Source organism: Anabrus simplex, chromosome 1 (assembly GCF_040414725.1).
Source record: "Anabrus simplex isolate iqAnaSimp1 chromosome 1, ASM4041472v1, whole genome shotgun sequence".
In the NCBI taxonomy this organism is placed as follows: domain Eukaryota; kingdom Metazoa; phylum Arthropoda; class Insecta; order Orthoptera; family Tettigoniidae; genus Anabrus; species Anabrus simplex.
Window position 1 is genome coordinate 862,850,596 of NC_090265.1, and position 18,079 is coordinate 862,868,674.

The 18,079-nt window shown below is 41.2% G+C and overlaps 1 protein-coding gene across 2 annotated transcripts in view; it reads right to left on the bottom strand.

Annotated features, from left to right (window-relative positions):
- LOC136874251 (bcl-2-related ovarian killer protein) overlaps positions 1-18,079 on the bottom strand; it is an 891,695-nt gene that overhangs the window by 486,944 nt on the left and 386,672 nt on the right. The window lies entirely within an intron of this gene.

Here is an 18,079-nt window from a genome sequence, read left to right on the forward strand (position 1 = left end):
GGTGAGGACGCTATTAGTGGAAGAACGTGTCGTGAGTGGTTTCAACGCTTCAAGAACGGTGATTGTAACGTCGAAGACCGGCATAGTGGTGGAAGAGAGAAAGTTTTTAAAGATGCAGAATTGGAGACATTGCAGAGTGAAGACTCGCGTCAAACTCAAGAAGAATTGGCACGATCAGTGGGAGTGACACAACAAGCCATTTCAAAACGTCTCAAGACCATGGGCATGATTCAGAAAGAAGGAACTTGGGTCCCGTATGAGTTGAAACCAAGAGACGTTGAACGGGGACGAAAAATGGGTTCATTACGATAACCCTAAACGCAAAAAATCATGGGGATATCCCGGCCATGCTTCAACGTCGACGGCAAAACCGAATATTCACGGCTCCAAGATCATGCTCTGCATTTGGCGGGACCAGCTCGGCGTCGTGTACTATGAGGTGTTAAAACCCGGGGAAACAATCACAGGTGCTCGTTATCGAACGCAATTAATGCGTTTGAGCAGAGCATTGAAAGACAAACGGCCGCAATACAGCGAGAGGCACGATAAGGTGATTTTGCAACACGACAACGCTCGACCCCACGTTGCAAGAGAGTTCAAAACATACCTGGGAATGTTAAAATGGGACGTCCTACTCCACCCGCTGTATTCTCCAGACATTTCTCTCTCTGATTATCACCTGTTTCGATCAATGGTGCATGGCCTGGCTGACCGACACTTCCGATCTCATGAAGAAGTCACAAATTGGATCGATTCGTGGATCGCTTCAAAAGATGAACATCTTTTTCGACACGGGATTCGAACACTGCCCGAAAGATGGGAGAAAGTCGTGGCCACCGATGGACACTACTTTGAACGATATATGTGTAAGTAATCTGTTTCATGAAAGCCTCCAATGTTGGGGACAAAACGGCGGAAGCAAAGTTGTACACCTTGTAACTGTTTTACCTTCTGTAATATGTTAAAGTCATTTCCATACAAGCCACCTCAGTAGTTTGGTAATAGCCCTGCTTCATCAGCCAAGAGCCCAGTAGGTTTTTATTTTTCATTATCTGGGGGCGCAGTGTACGCCTCCATTCAGTTTGTGTTCGGGCCGTTTATTTAATCTGTTCTTTTTCGCAAAGGGCCTGTAGGTTGGGTACGAGATACTCCTGTATTAAACCTTGCTATTTGTAATTCTGAGAGTGTAACCTTTTGAGGTAATATTGCCTTGAGCAGGCTGTAAGAAACGAAGAGCCAGTTTGCTCTTTTCAAAGTTTTGTAACTGTAACGAGTGCCTCTGGGAGGCTTGATATTGTGTTTAGGGAGCAAATGCTCTTGAATTAAGGGGATTTCTGCCCTTGGATAAATGATTCCTTAGTTTAAGATTTTGTAAATTGAATCCGGTATCTCTGACACTGTAAACTAGGGGCTTGAAGCCCAAAATTGTTAAAGTTATGAATCTTGGAATTTGTCTTGTTTCAAGATTACTTTTGTACCTGATATGTTGTTAAGTTTGCTTTTGGAAAAGAAACATAACTTTTTAAAGTTTTAATTCAATTTTGATATTGTAGATAGACCCATTCACCCCGGCACCTTCTTTAACCTCTTTCTGCTCCACGGGCAAACCCGGAATAATAATAATAATAATAATAATAATAATAATAATAATAATAATAATAATAATAATAATAATAATAATAATAATAATAATAGCAATGCCCGTCTGGTGGCCATGATCGTTAAGGCATTGAAGTCAAAGGTCTGACACCGTGGTTAGCCGGTTCGAGTCCCGTTGGTCGAAAAAATTTCACCATCAGAATGTTGGCCGGCAGGGTAGGTGAGATGGTAGTATACAATATTTCTGATCACTAGATTGCGTGCCGAAAGCCTGGATTAAATTTCAAATCTCTCCGCAGTGCTCATATGTAGTGAGGACATATGACTCTGTTGATGGTGATTCGTCCGTCGGATGGCGACGTTAAGCCTTGAGCAGACCCCTTGGTGCTATTCGAGAGGAGTAGACTATGGGACTATGGGACCCTCTCCCTTCCTACTATCCAATATCACGATATTCAATTCATATCATTAAGTCCTCTGATGAGGCTGATGTCAGGAAGGGCATCCGGTCGTAGAAACACGCCACGACAGATTCATCTCACCTCATACCCGACCACGTAGAGAAACGGGACAAGGGTTGGACAAACAAACAAACAAACAAACAAACAAACAAACAAACAAACAAACAAACAAACAAACAAACAAACAAACAAACAAGCAAGCAAACAAACAAACAAACAAATAATAATACGGGGATGTTTAGCCGATGTGGTAAAGGTGTGCTCGGTTCACTCGGAAGGACGCGGGTTCGATTCTTCATCAGGAAGCAGAAAAAATTAAGAAACGAAATTTTCACTTCTGGAGTAGCATAGGGCCTATAGCTCTAAGGTTCACTCCGTCGGCATCAAAAATGAATACCAGATTAATTCATGGGAGCAAAAGCGGCCGGGCATAGAGTTAACTACTCTTTCTCAGGTAGTGCGAGCAGTGAAAGCCTCTACCTTCCACTCCTTCAAGGGCCTTCATGGCTTATAAGACATGGATTTGCTTTGCTAATAATAATAATAATAATAATAATAATAATAATAATAATAATAATAATAATAATAAGGCCAAAGACGACGAAGTCGAGATGGTTCGAAGAATGTGAAAAAATATCTGAGAGCATTCGGCATTGCAGAGAACAATATCAATAACAGCGATGAATTTAGACGGTTGGTCAAAAGCTAACTGGGTTTTCAAAGTCAAACCAGAGCCCAGAGGATGGAGGGAGTCTCTGACAAAAGAGTGAAAAATCGTACTAATCGATGACCTACTGGCAGGATATCAAAACCGGCAGACGAATGAGATCTACACGTACAAAGTGAAATGATTGTTACCACACAGTCTATAGAGGTTCAATTCGAATGAAAAAAGTTGTACTTAATTTCTATTCGTAGAAAGAGATGGCTACACTGTACGAGTCATGTAGCTGTGTAAGCTTGTATTCGGAAGGTGGTGAGTAGGAGTTCTACCGTCGACAGCCCTGAATATGGCCTTTCGTGGTTTCTCATTTTCACACCAGCTCCTGTACTTTAAGTAAGGAATCAAACCCAAGGCCCTGAGACCCGAAGGCCAAGGCAATGGAGCCGGACCGTACATGTGGGTTAGAGGTAGTGAAGACAGCATGCATAAACACCAGTGCGGCAAACTAAGTCTTTCTTTACTATGTCCCTACATACCACTCAGAATGTCCGTAAATTCACTCTCAAGTCCCTAATACCTCAAAGAAAATTGTACACGAATAAACAAAACAAAAAGAAAACGCTGAATAAGAATTTTTTAAAATACAGAAAAAGGACCTAATAGTTGTTGAAGACAAAAGCTATTTACCAATACGAAAGCTATGCATTAAAGAAACTTAAGTTAATACTTGTTATGCACTTTTTTTTCTCGTTGTCTCACTTTCCTAAATTTGTATTTTTAAGTTCTCTCTGCATTACCGTCCCCGAGTTCTATTTACTTTAAACTTAAATCTTCTTAATTTGCTTACCCTCCAGGGTTGGTTTTTCCCTCGGACTCAACGAGGGATCCCACCTCTACCGCCTCAAGACCAGTGTCCTAGAGCGTGAGACATTGGGTCGGGGGGTACAACTGGGGAGAATGACCAGTACCTCCCCCAGGCGGCCTTACCTGCTATGCTGAACAGGGGCCTTGCGGGGAATGGGAAGATTGGAAAGGATAGACAAGGAAGACGGAAGTGAGCGGCCATGGCCTTAAGTTAGGTATCATCCCGGCATTTGCCTGGAGGAGAAGGGGGAAACCACGGAAAACCACTTCCAGGATGGCTGAGGTAGGAATCAAACTCACTTCTACTCATTTGACCTACCGAGGCTGAGTGGACACCGTTCCAGCCCTCGTACCACTTTTCAAATTTCGTGGCAGAGCCGTGAATCGAACCCGGGCCTCCGGGGGTGGCAGCTAATCACACTAACCACTACACCACAGAGGCGGGCTTAAACTTTAATACCTACCGAAAAATGTACGGTATAAACCGCTTACCACACTATGCAGTAATACAGCTAACTGAATTCTCTGCTCGATTACACGACATAAGATAAAGCAGACGAGAAAGATCTAGAAAATTCACCTGCAACGGCATCTCTGAACGTGAGATCATGTCCACCAAATTCACCCAGACAAGTAGAATAGAGAGTTTTATCTCGGTATTTTGGCTAAAAATCTCCTGCGTTTTGAAGTGCAGGAGATTTAGAAATCGTTCCTATGTCCCTACTTTATAACGACATGACCAAATAGCCCTGCGTGTAGCGGCATGTCCTATCCCTACGGTTGGTAACACTGATATCACCCTTCAAACTGAATAATATCACTGATTTTATGTCCCGCTAAATACTTTTAGTCTACTTTTTTAAAATGTCGATGTGCCGAAGTATTGTCCGCATTCGAATACCTTCAAATACCTCTGAACAGATGCAGGATCAAACCTGCAAACTTGAGCTGTGACAGTCAGTGCTCTATAGTCTGAGAAAGTCTGCCAAGCTCTTCAAACAAAGCTTTACTTCACTTCAGTTAAGTCTTGTCATGGAGCTTGCATCCGGGAAATAGTTGGTTCGAACCCTACTGTCGGCAACCCTGAGGATGGTTTTCCATGGTTTCCCATTTTCACACCAGGAAAATGTTGGGGCTGTACCTTAATTAAGGTCACGGCCGCTTCCTTCTCATTCCTAGGCCATTCCTATCCCATCGTTGCCATAAGACTTATTTGTGTTGGTGCAACGTGAAGCCAATTAAAATAAAGTCTTGTCATGCTGAATGATTATGTTATATTAAAAAAGTAGGCTCTTAAACTGACTGTAAATGTAACCAGACCTGTTCACCTGTCAAACTGTAGAAAGCAAAACCATGTCAAAAGGCAATTTCAAGGCTTCTTATTATGTTGACGAACGTTTAGGAAGGGAGTGTTGTCGCACTTTTTTGAGTGGCGAGAGGGCGAAAGATTGATCGTGTTTTAACTAAGCCGATGCGACCGCTATCTAGGACTGCCAGCTTGGTGGAACTCTGAGGCTAATTCCACCAACTTGAACAAACAATGATTTCTTGGCAACCACAGAACGTAGTGGTCAAAATGTAGGAAACAGGTTTGCATATTGTCGGTGATCACTATGGACGACTGCAGCAAAGTCCACATTGTACACCACATTTCAGCTGGGAATATCATGAAGAATGGCACAATTCAGCGGACTCTTGCACGGAAGAATCAACGGGTTTTTTTGTTTTTGTTTGTTTGTTTAATTGACCTTTGTTGGTACAACATTTGGTCATCCTCTATGTACAAGAACACTCACTGCACACATATAAAAAATAAATTGTCAGTGTAAAGGACATACAAGAATGAAAATCAGATTGTCACAGTCTTCAAGTAGAGAACACGACACTTAATCTCTCTTCCGGAAGAAGAGGGGGAGAACAAACAAAACAAAACACAGAACAAAACACAACACAAAACACTACACAACTCTGGCAACAATGCGAAGAGCACAAAGTCAAATTCTTATTTCCGCGGTTCTCAAAACGTTCATCACAGCATTGAGAACTGAATTGTTTTCACCGTGCAACACCAATGCAGCGCTGGTCGGGAACGGCACTTGTAGAGCAGATAGTTCAGATAAAAAGCGGCTGCGTGAAGCTTCATAAAGCCCACACTTAAACAAAATGTGGTTGAGATCTCCATCCTCTGCATACTGACATCGACAGCGTGGTGAAGCCAAAACTCCTATGCGATAGAGATGTGAAGGGAAAGATCCATGATTGAGCCGCATTCGGATGACGGAAGAATCGACGTTAAACTTTGTACATCTCGCCGCGTTCTATGGTCTTTTATAATGGAATATTTTTTGTCGAATATTTTTTTTACAATCTTCTTTACGTCGCACTGACACATACGTCTTACAACAATATGTTATTTGCTTTATGTCCAGCAAACTACTTTAACGGTTTTGGGAGGCGCCGAGGTGCCGGAATTTAGTCCCGTAGGTGTTCTTTTACGTGCAAGTAAATCGACCGACACGAGGCTGACGTATTTGATCACCTTCAAACACCACCGGACTGGGCCAGGATCGAACTTGCCAAGTTGGGGTCAGAAGGCCAGTGCCTCAACCATCTGAGCCACTCAGCGCGGCACATATATCTTATGGCGACGGTGGGGTAGGGAAGGGCTTAGAGTGAGAACGAAGCTACCGTGGCCTTAATTAATGTACAGCCCCAGCATTTGCATGGTGTGAAAATGGAAAACCATGCTCAAGGCTGCTGACAGTGGAGTTCGAACCCACTATCTCCCGAATGCAACCTGATAGCTGCGTGACTCAAACCGCACAGCTACTTGCTCGGTGTCAACGCATTTATTCAATACTCAGTTGCCTGCTTCTATTAAGCCTGAAGACCAGCGCTTAGGACAATTTGTAGTTAATACTATCATTTAAACTTGTTCTAAAAGCACTCAACGGCATCGTTTTATTGATAAAGTATAGATCAAGCTCCGCGTGTATTAACTTGTCAAGGTCCGGCTGAATGGTCAGTGTACTGGCCGTCCGCGCAGAAAGACAGCAGCTATACTCCCTGCCATGTAAGCGTATACAGTAAGCAGGAGCGTAGCCGGAGGGAAGGGGGGGGGGGGTACTGGGGGTTATAACACCCTCCTCCAAGGAAATTTTCCAAAAAGAAAAGAAAAAGAAACTGATAATAAACTAAATAAACGTTCAGAGACATAATTGTAAAAGCAACAGATCTGTTCAATCTATTTTCTAAGAAGCATCGAAAGTTACATTTCATATTGTAAACTGAAAATATACCATTTGACGTAGGACTGTTGACCTTGATCGTAATTATTCTTGTTCTATATTTTAATGTACGATTTTTTAGTGTTCTGCAATCTGAATATCAACATAATTTACTTGTATCAGTGTCCTTATAATGACAAGTCTTACATGTGCGCACCACACACACACACACACACACACACACACACGAGCACCTTCATTGTGTTCTACCGTCCTTTTGCACCTACTAAACCTCCCTCCTCGGCCAATTCCGGCTACGCTACTGACACTAAGGCCCATATTCACCAACGCGAGTAAAAGCTTTTATCTTGGTTTACGTATAAGAAAACCGAGATAACAGTTACAATTGTATTCACCAACAATATTATCTCGGATAGCGGGCATTATCTCGGTTTAAAATTTAACCGGAGAAAGGTTGGCCGGTAAAACAGAAAATCTAAGCCTTTCAAGATGGCAGCTTGTGGACGGCTGGAATATCACAGTCAGAATACCACAGCCACGAGGAGTATAACCAAGATTTTGCAATGAAATGCCGTAGGTGGATAAAAATAACGCGTTACATACTTTGAGGACTACGATGACACTGATTTTAAAACACACTCTGCCGAGCGAGTTGGCCGCGGGGTTAGGGGCGCGCGGCTGTGAGCTTGCATCCGGGAGACAGTGGGTTCGAATCCCACTGTCGGCACTCCTGACGATGGTTTTCCGTGGTTTCCCATTTTCACACCAGTCCTAGGCCTTTCCTGTTCCATCGTCGCCATAAGACCTATCTGTGTCGGTGCGACGTACAGCCACAAGAAAAAAACACACTCCAGGTTATCTAAAGCTTCGACACTGTCAGTGTTATCCATGAAAGAACATAACCTGAAATTCCCAACATTTAGGTAAGCGTAAGATGAAATCTCGATTATAGCTTATATCTTGTACCATACACGACTGGGTGACTTTTTAGTGAAGAATTAAGGAATACTGCCTTCATTTTTGAGTAAATTATACAATGTGCAGACTATAATTTGTTTTCTTATTCTCTATGTTGTCAATGCTTTCTGCCACCAAACTGAATAACAATTCAATCTCTTGGAAAGTCATATTAGACTTCTTTCTTCGTTTCTGGTCAAGAGCGGACTTATGATAAATAATTTGCAAATCCCAAATGGAATCAAAAACTTGTTTGCATTTCGATAGTGGCTGCAGTACGAAGTCATTTGTTTCCCGTGCGTCAGTAGGAAAAATTTAAGGTTCAAATTCAGATTGAAATGAAAACTTAGTTTTGGTAAACCGTGATAGTAAAATCTGTGGTGAATACAGAAGTGAGATATTGACATTATCCGAGTTTTGGAAATCTTAACATAACAGCAAAAATAACTGACGTTTGTAAATACGGACCTATGGGTACAACCTTACTCTCTCTGCCCTTGTTAATACTGAAGGTAGTGATTTATAGTTATTTTATAACTGTTGGGTTCGATTCAGTGTCGTTAACCATACAGTTTCGGGAGTCTACTTGCCGATGCGACGTCTGACAGTTACTGTTAATCTTCTTGCAAGTTGGCACAAAATATTCTTGGTTTTTTTGTGACTTGCTATATTTACGTATTGCCACTGTCGTACTGTGAAAATCAATAGTGTTACATTTGCGGGTATAAGTAAAGCAAGTTTTATTTTTCTGTAGGTTTATAAAGCTGTTTGGGTTACACCAGGTAAGTAGAATTGTGGGCATGTTCGGATAATCCGTTAGATAACGTAGTTGGTATTAAGTGACGAACGCAGCATTTTAATAATACGGTCTTATTTCGCCAAATTTGTATGTATAGAATACAATTAGGATATATAAGAAGCAAGAAAAATCTGCAAGAACCCCTTCGAAAAAGAAAGCAACCTTAACTCCTCTACAAAGATCAGTTCAGTTGAAATGGAAAGAAATTTCCTTATCGACCCAATCTAACCTAACCTAACCTAACCTAACCTAACCTAACTTAACCTAGCCTTCCTTGTCTTGTCACGACTTTGGTACGGTTTGCAGACTTAGCCTTTGTGTATTCTTATTGACTTACGGCATTTGTACATGCAATATATTTGCTTGCATGTACTATTACAGCGTGGTTTCTCTCCAGTCATACAAATAATAACAAATTTCAAGAAGGGAGCTGAATTATTTACACAAGGTAAACACCGAAGAATGCGGTTATAGTAATGTGTATATAAAAATAAAGGCAGAAATATATAACATGAAATGAAGTGAGGGTGAGAGAGAGGGTGTATATTTCATTTACTTCTCACTGAGCTTGAAAACCGACTTAATTATGAATGTCTTGATTGATCATTTACTTGAGTAAGACAATCTCATTTATTGGTACTGGTACTTACATTGAGGTTAGTTTTTTTGATGGTTATGTCACTACCTTCGTGACATGGGCCTACAGGCTCCGGTGACGTCACGCAAAAAGGCGAACAGTTTACTCCGTCCGATCCGCGCAATGCAAGCACATGATACGACTGTGCCTTATAGTTAAGAAATATTTCCAAATGTTGTATTAATATAACAGGTGAGATCATTAACACAACACCTGTAATCGTTTCATATCTGGCAAGTTAGGTCTAAGTAAAGTGACCACTTTTTCCAAGCGGGACACACTGATTCCGACAGGCTACACATAAACGAGACGTCAAATTTTGACATAGCTATTTTTTACACGTTTAAGTTGGTATTGAAATATTTCTCCACTACACATGTTAAGATAAAATGATAATAATACAGTACCTTCCCTTGTAATACATTCCAGTGTTACTCGTACAATTAGCTGTAACAACTGTGGTGATGATTTCAAAAGCTTATGAAACTCTAAACAATTCTGCGAAAAGTTAAACTTGATCATGAACAAAGCCTTAGGAGTAGAAAGTTTCAGATGAGATGTTTCAGAGGTCCACAGTTTGTTCATTTGAGAGAAAACTCTTTCAACTGAAGCATTAGTTCCGGGAAGAGAAAAATATACTGTGCCACTATTGAGAGTTGACTGTGACTTATATTGTTTTCCTTGAAGTGAAGAAAAACCTCCGTCCACCTTTTGTCTACTGAAACTTCTGCGTCATTCCAATTGGATATTTTCTCTGCAGTGGTATATTTGGTTAAGCAAGAAAATTGATCAAATAGTTCTGAGTCACTCCCACTGTCAAAAAAACCCTTTACTTGCCATAAAATCACAAATTTTTTCCACATCAGACCGTTCAGAAACAGTTTTTTAGTGATGCCCATTGGAAATTGTTCATGTCTTTAAAATGACCAGACCATTGGTCTAAATACTCTCTAGAGGTCTAATGAAAAGTTTCCGCCACTTCTTCAACATTCTTCCTACTTGCTAACCCTTCATCTTTAAGCGCACCAACAAGAACTCTTACCTTATGTGGTAAAAACTTACAACTTATCTGAAATATTGTCTTTTAGCTCACTGATGGCTTCCATAACCTCTGTTGCAGAAATTAGCTCACCTTCAATTTTCAATACTACTTTGTGGAAGGAACTGGCTTGTGTGAAGTCAAAATTTGAGTGAAACTCGTAATAGTTACATTTTCGGTTAGTATTTTCGTTTTCTATATATGTCTCTTGCCCTCATTCGAAAGAAATGAGAAAATCGGTAGGTAGTGGGTTCGAACCCCACTGTCGGCAGCCCTGAAAATGGTTTTCCGTGGTTTCCTATTTTCACACCAGGCTGTACCCTAATTAATACCACGGCCGATTCCTTCCCACTCCTAGCCCTTTCCTACCCCACCATTGCCATAAGGCCTATCTGTGTCGGTGCGACGTAAAACAAATAGCAAAAAAGAAGAAGAATTTTAAATAATTCAGTGAGAGGAAAGCATTTTGAGTAAATACATTGTAAACTGTTCATTGCACAGTTAACACTTCATACGTTGGCCTTAGCGTCATAACAGTAGTGGTTCCTACTTGTCAGTGTTAAATGTTAAAGTTCAGATTATCTTGGATAAACATGTGTTGTGTTGCTGTCATATGGCAAATATGACTCCTCCTAAGGATTATTCAATGAAAGAAAATTTAGGGTTTATAAATACCCGATTTGCGTGATTAGCTGCCACCCTCGAAGGCCCGGGATCGATTCCCGGCTCTGCCACGAAATTTGAAAAGTGGCACGAGGGCTGGAACGGCGTCCACTCAGCCTCGGGAGATCAGCTGAGTAGAGGGGGGATTGATTCCCACCTCAGCCATCCTCGAAGTGGTTTCCCATAATTTTCCACGTCTCCTCCAGGCAAATGCGGGGATGGCACCTAACTTAAAGCTACGGCCACTTCCTTCCCCTCTTCCTTGTTTGTCCCTTCCAGTCTTCCCATTCCCAACACAAGGCCCCTGTTCAGCATAGCAGTTGCGGCCGCCTGGACAAGGCACTGGTCAGCCTTCCCAGTTGTATCCCCCGACGCGAATTCTCACCCTCCAGGACACTGTCCTTGAGATGGTAGAGGTGGGATCCCTCGCTGAGTCGGAGGGGAAACCAACCCTGGAGGGGTAAACAGATTAAGAAAGAAAGAAAGAAAGAAAGAAAGAAAGAAAGAAAGAAAGAAAGAAAGAAAGAAAGAAAGAAAGAAAGAAGATAAATACCCTAAATAGAAACGGAAAACTGAGATGAAAGTGCTAACTGGTTTGAGCCGCTCTGTGGTTTTGTCTCGGTCTACAGAAAATTCGTGAAATGACAGGGTTCGAAGTACAAAAATGCGCACAATAATATCACATATTCCAAGATTTGTAAACACAATTTAAAAAATCAAATAACGTAGCGCGAAACTATCAGCTCTCATTCTTCTTCTTCTTTTCCTACCGCTTTCCCCACACCTGTGGGGTCGCGGGTGCGAGCTGCGTCACACATGTGTGGATTTGACCCTGTTTTACGACCAGATGCCTTTCCTGGCGCACTACTGCGTGTTTCTCTGGTGGTTAGTAGTGTGGTAAGTTGTCTGAATATGATGAGAAAAGTATGAGTCCCCGAGTCAGAAGAATTAATTAGAAGCGATTAAAATCCCGACCCGGAAGGGAATCGAACCCGGGACCCTCTGAACCGAAGGCCAGTGCACTGACCGTTCAGCCAACGAGTCCGACAACTATCGGCTCTCAATATCAAGCCAATAAACACCTCATTGAGAACACATTGCCAACATTTACGACAGCAAAACAATATAAATAAAACTAGAAATGCGGTAATGTGCAGTATATAGCTTCCTGTCAGTGACTTAGGAGGCCAGCGCTCCAGCGGCATTATGGTGGAACTTTCCAATTACAGCTTTATGTTGCGCTTCCACAATCGATTGTCGAGGCCGGTATAAGGAGCGCGGCGAGGAATCCAGTCGGCCGTAGCAGTGGTTATGTCTCGTGATTTCAGTATATAAAACTAGTCAAGTTGGCAGCAATGGTGAGCCATTAAAAGAAAATAATAGGGATGTGATATTTACTCTTTAGTGTGTAGCCGTACGTGAAGAGTCATTACACCAATCACGTCTCCCTGCGCAACCATCCTCCCTTAACACTTTGTCAGAAGAAGAATGGAAGAAGTTCGACTTTAGAAGAATGAGGGTATCGGTAAAAGGAAGGGAAGGGCCACGAAAGGTGTGAAAGTATTTTTTGCAAGCTGCTTTACGTCGTATCGACACAGATAGGTCTTATGGCGACGATGGGGTAGGAAAGGCCTAGGAGTGGGAAGAAAGCGTCCGTGGCCTTAATTAAGGTCCAGCCCCAGCATTTGCCTGGTGTGAAAATGGGAAACCAAGGAGAACCATCTTCAGGGCTGCCGACAGTGGGGTTCGAACCCACTATCTCCCGAATACTGGATACTGGCCGCACTTAAGCGACTGCAGCTATCGAGCTCGGTCGTGAAAGTGGAGACGTCACAAACCTAATATCGTCTGGGTCGGAAGATAACAAGAATTGACCACGGAGGTCGGAGAGGAAATATGAAATAAGGAGGCTGGTATAAGTAAGTCGAAACAATGACACGTTCAAATAGGGGGCCCGTGGTCTCCAACCCACGTTTGCAAAACGATAGTTGCCTCTTACGACGGGCAGGTGATACCGTAAATATATTCTACCATCCCTACCCACAGATAGGTCTCATAGTGACAATGGGATAGGAAAGGCCTAGGATTGGGAGGGAAGGAAGGAGCCGTGGCCTTATTTAAGGTACAGCCCGAGCATTTGCCTGGTGGGAAAATGGGAAACTACGGAAAAATCATCTTCAGAGATGCCGACAGTGGGGTTCGAAACCCACTATCTCGCGGATGCAAGCTCACTAGTGTGCGCCCCTTTTCATAAATCTAGACCCTAGAATATAATTTCTTGTTCTATATAACAACCACAATAAAAGTCATACACACAACAGTGAGCAACTAATGAAATACTTCTTCCTCTTATTCTTATTCTTATTCTTATTCTTATTCTTATTCTTATTCTTATTCTTATTCTTATTCTTTTGTCCTCTCCATCGAAGGTTGGCGATTATTACGACAATTTTTTATTTCGAGGTTGCTACGCTAAAAATTGAAACTCTATTTATGCCGTACCTGTCCTGTGGTTCTTCAACCAGGAAGTTGTTCTTCAACCACGTCTGAGTGGACCTGTCTTATCCTGCATCACTAGTTGTAAGATCCTGTACTTATTGTTTCGTATCTCGTGCCTGAAATATTCGAGTTTCCGTTTTTCATTTTTGTAGAAAACAGTATTTTACTTCCGTTTTCTAGACTGTGCATCACCTCGGAATTTCTCACTCCTTCCACCCACTTTCGCCGGTAGACACTTTTCGAAGGCTTCCAATCTGTTTCACAGCGTCTGGGACAAACTTCATCCATTCATCCTGTACGTCAGTGTGGGAAAGACGTAGCCCCCGATCATTCGGAATCTCAGATCTAAGTTTAGAGAGTGGTTACTTCGGAGTTTCTTTATTCTGACGAAAGTGCTTCGTGCCTGCTCAGTTTTTATCTTGTTTTCTTTTTCTGACTGCACTCCGACTCTTCATTTAAGCAACAGCCAAGGAATTTATAATGGGTAACACGTCAAACACATCTCAAGTTCCTAAAATGAATTAACAACTACTTCACTCGTAATAAGCAATCGATCTTGAGTGTCGTGTTTTATTCTCCTTCTTGTCCTACTCACATAGCAGTACCCGTCGTTGAAGGGACAATCATACCGAACGTGCAATAATCTCCAATAATCAGACAGCCCATTTTACACAGGACGCAGCAGTAATCCCATCTATCGGAGATGAGTGGCAGCAGAAGAGACACATCACATCACAACAATGGACAATACAACTTTATTGTTGATCAGTTTCACGGGCTTTCGATATTGCAGACCTTCACATATAGTTTTCTTCCGACTCTGGGATATTAGAACATCTAATGTAAAGGCAGTCCTTCCATCTTTCATGACTCCCTTTTGTCTTATTATTCAAGAGATCGTTCCTTTATGGATTTTCTCATTTTTTTATAATCATCTTCACATTTTTCCTTGTCGATATGGACCGATGACCACGCAGTTTTTCACCGTAAGACAATCACGGCAAAAACCATCGCCAGTTAACACGATTAAACTATTTCCATGTTAACACTACTTGGCTTTGATGTGGACTAAGCAACAAAAGAAATTGATTATTCTATTATCATAGTCGGTATGGTAAAACTGCATAACCAGGCGAGTTGGCCGTGCGGTTAGGGGCACACGGCTGTGAGCTTGCATCCGGGATATGATGGGTTCGAATCGCATTGTCGGCAGCCCTGAAGATGGTTTTCCGTGGTTTCCCATTTTCACACCACGCAAATGCCACGGCCGCTTCCTTCCAATTCCTAGCGCTTTCCTATCCCATCATCGTCATAAGACCTATCTGTGTCGGTGCGACGTAAAGCCACTAACAAAACAAAAACCTGTATGAGACATAAATGATTGGAACTTGTACTCTCTATAACTTTTGTTACGGTATGTAATACTTTTCGATAGGTCCAATAACATAGGTATTTAAAAATTAAATTTTAGGCACCTTTCCCTAAACTACCTTTCATCCAGCGTGAATAAAAGTGATTTATATCCTAGAGTATAGCACCTTATTCCCAGACTCTACATACCGATTTCCATTAAATTCTGTTCACCCATTTTCTGGTAGTTGGGCGTTGATATGGACTTAGCAACAAAAATCGAAATTCACGAATATCTCTGTTATCATAGCCGGTACGGTAAGAATGTGTAAAACATAAATGATGGAATTCTATATACCTTTAGTTACGTAGTATTTATCGATAGGGCCATAAATAACATGAATATCTGAGAATTAAATTTTAGGCCTTACCCTAAACTAGCATTTCACTCAGCGTGAATAAAATTATTTATAGCCTAGATTGTAATGCCTCATTCCCCGACTTTAGGTACCGATTTTCATTAAATTATATTCAGCCAGTTTGTCGTGATGTCCGTACATACATACATACATACATACATACATACATACATACATACATACATACATACATACATACAGGCAGAGAGAAATTACGGAAAATTACAAAGTGCATTTCCTTGTTACTATGGACACGGCCAATACAGAAATATTATTGTTTTTAAATTATGAGCAATGTACAAACAAAGAGAGAGATATTAGAGATTAATTTTCTCCGAGTCTTCTTTTTTTTTTTTACTCCTCATATTTTCTGCATGGTTTAATCTTTCACGGATTTTTTCTCGATTATATTCTAAGTAACCCTCTCCCAGGCGCTTCGTTTGGAGCACAGTCTGCGGAATTAGCTTTCTTCGACCCTCATTAGTCTAACGAGCAATTATTCAACATGAAAGATACGAATTTTCCATACTATTAAGGGCGAAGACAAAAACTTTTTGAATTAAGTCAATGACATTGAAATAAGTACATCTTTAAAAAACATATGCGCCATAGTCTGTCGCTTGATTTCTTAAACACTATTCGTATTCTCAAGAACGTGAATCGAGATCATTCTATCAGGTATTGATGGGGTTGATACAAGGCCGTACCCAGGATTTAATTTCGGAGAGGGTTAGGTTTTGGGTGGGGGGAGGGGCAAAACTAAACTATATTAACAAACATATTTTTTACTTTCAAATACATTTTACGGAAGGAAATGTTTGAAATAGTTTTAGAGCAGTACTTTTTACAACTCAGCGGGTGAAGTAGAAAGGTAAATTCAAAGCGGCCTGGTGGACAGAACATGCTTTAACACGTGCGTGTAGTGTCACAAAAATTTATGTCGTTTGTTTAAACATGTAGGTAACAATATGCTTCATTGTTGCCATTGATGCTTTCGTGGCCCGTACTTATAGACATGAAATAGGCTTTTGGGCTTATGCCGTGTCAAGAAAATAAGGTGAAATTCTTTACTTTTCGCAGAGAACTGTGCTCTGCGTCATCATAAGAAAATGTCGACTGTCCTCGAGAAAGGCTTCTAAAACAATGAACGAACTTTGAATTCTAAGTTCTCTGCGAAACGTAAAGAATTTCACCTTATTTTCTTGACACGGCATAAGCCCAAAAGCCTATATCATTGTAAATATGCTCCATTGTAAGTACTAAAATTGTTTAGAAGTTTGATTCATGTGTTAATCTTCTAGCGGCTCAATTACATGGAAATATATGTTTATTGAAATTGATTTTTATGGAATAAAATTTAAGAACAAAAAGAAACTATCCGTATATCACACCAAAGTTAATATATTTACATTTATGTTTTCGGTAAATTTGGTAACTATTCATAAAATCTAGTTCCTTGGCCATAGAAACATTTAAAGACGGCACAGATTTTATAGGTTAAATGCAATTGATTATTTTGCAAATGCTTGTATGTGCAGTTTAAAATTGTCAAGTTCACTTTCATCTCGGAGGGGGTTTCAACCCCCCTAACCACCCCACTGGGTACAGCCTTATGTTGATACATAATTCCATAGCTTTCTAGATGCAACCAGACGTGTTAATATTATTGCACCTTTAATTGCTGCTATTTGGGATGATAGGGTATAATGGCGATACAAGCCATTGTCACTAATCATCATCGGCAAAATTATGTCCTGCAATATCAACTGACATTTTGCTAACCGCTGAGACAGTTATTTTTTAATTACACGGCTGATGAAATCCAGAAAGCTGACATGGCGTTGTCGATAAGCGAAGTTCGGGGATCATTTTCATTATGGAAAGAGCGTCTTGCATACTGTTCAATAAAGAACGGAAGAGGTGAAAATTGGAGGAGACATGATTGGGAGAATAAGGGATGAGGGACAACCTCCCAACCAAGCTCCTGGATAACTGCTTTTAACGTAGACTTCCGTTCCTCGACCATGGGCACATGGAAAGGAAATTTTAAGACGCTTTTACTCTTTGGGTAGAACGTGTATATCGCCGAAAGTATTTAACTTATGATTATATCTAATGTCTCAATTGAAAGATAAAAGAAGAAGCTACGTAGTTTTCATGAAATACCGCTTCAAAGTACAGTAAACTTTGTGTGACGTCACACGCATACTCTCTTATAAAATGGCGCTGTGTTGACTCGCGCGTTCAGTTGGATCGTGGTCAGTTGTATAGAATAACAAATTTATAATAGAAAAGAAAGATTAGGATTCGGCAAAAACGAGCAAAAAAAGAGTTGAAACGAGAAAAGTGAATTATGAAGGAATAAAAGAAATGAAACGAAAATAACGTAATGGGCATTGAATGTCTTGCCGAACAACTATGCCAGCACATTGGGCAATTCATTTATTGATCTTTTACTCGTATTATTACTCCCGAACTCTTAAATTATTTCTCATACCACAGACCCGTACTACACCGTAGGGTTGGGCACTATGTCCCTGTGCCGGTGCACAGTTATGTTCCGCTGTTCCGGAACACTGAGTGTCAATTGTTCCGAAACAATCTCAAGCGAGACCGAGACAGTGACTCGCTGTCCCGTCAGAAGCGCCACTATGCACTGCCCTTCGCCTACTAACTGACTGTCGATACCGGCTGTGTGCCGTCCTGTGCTGGAGTGTTCCATGTTCCGTCATATCCTCTTTGGTCTGTGAGTTCCGTTGCACCGGCAACTGGCCTTCGGTACATGCGAATACCGTAATGTGTTCTGTTTTGTAAGAGTGTTTTCATTTTTAATTTAATTTCGTATAGCTATTTCTAGCCGGGTGCAGCCCTTGTAAGGCA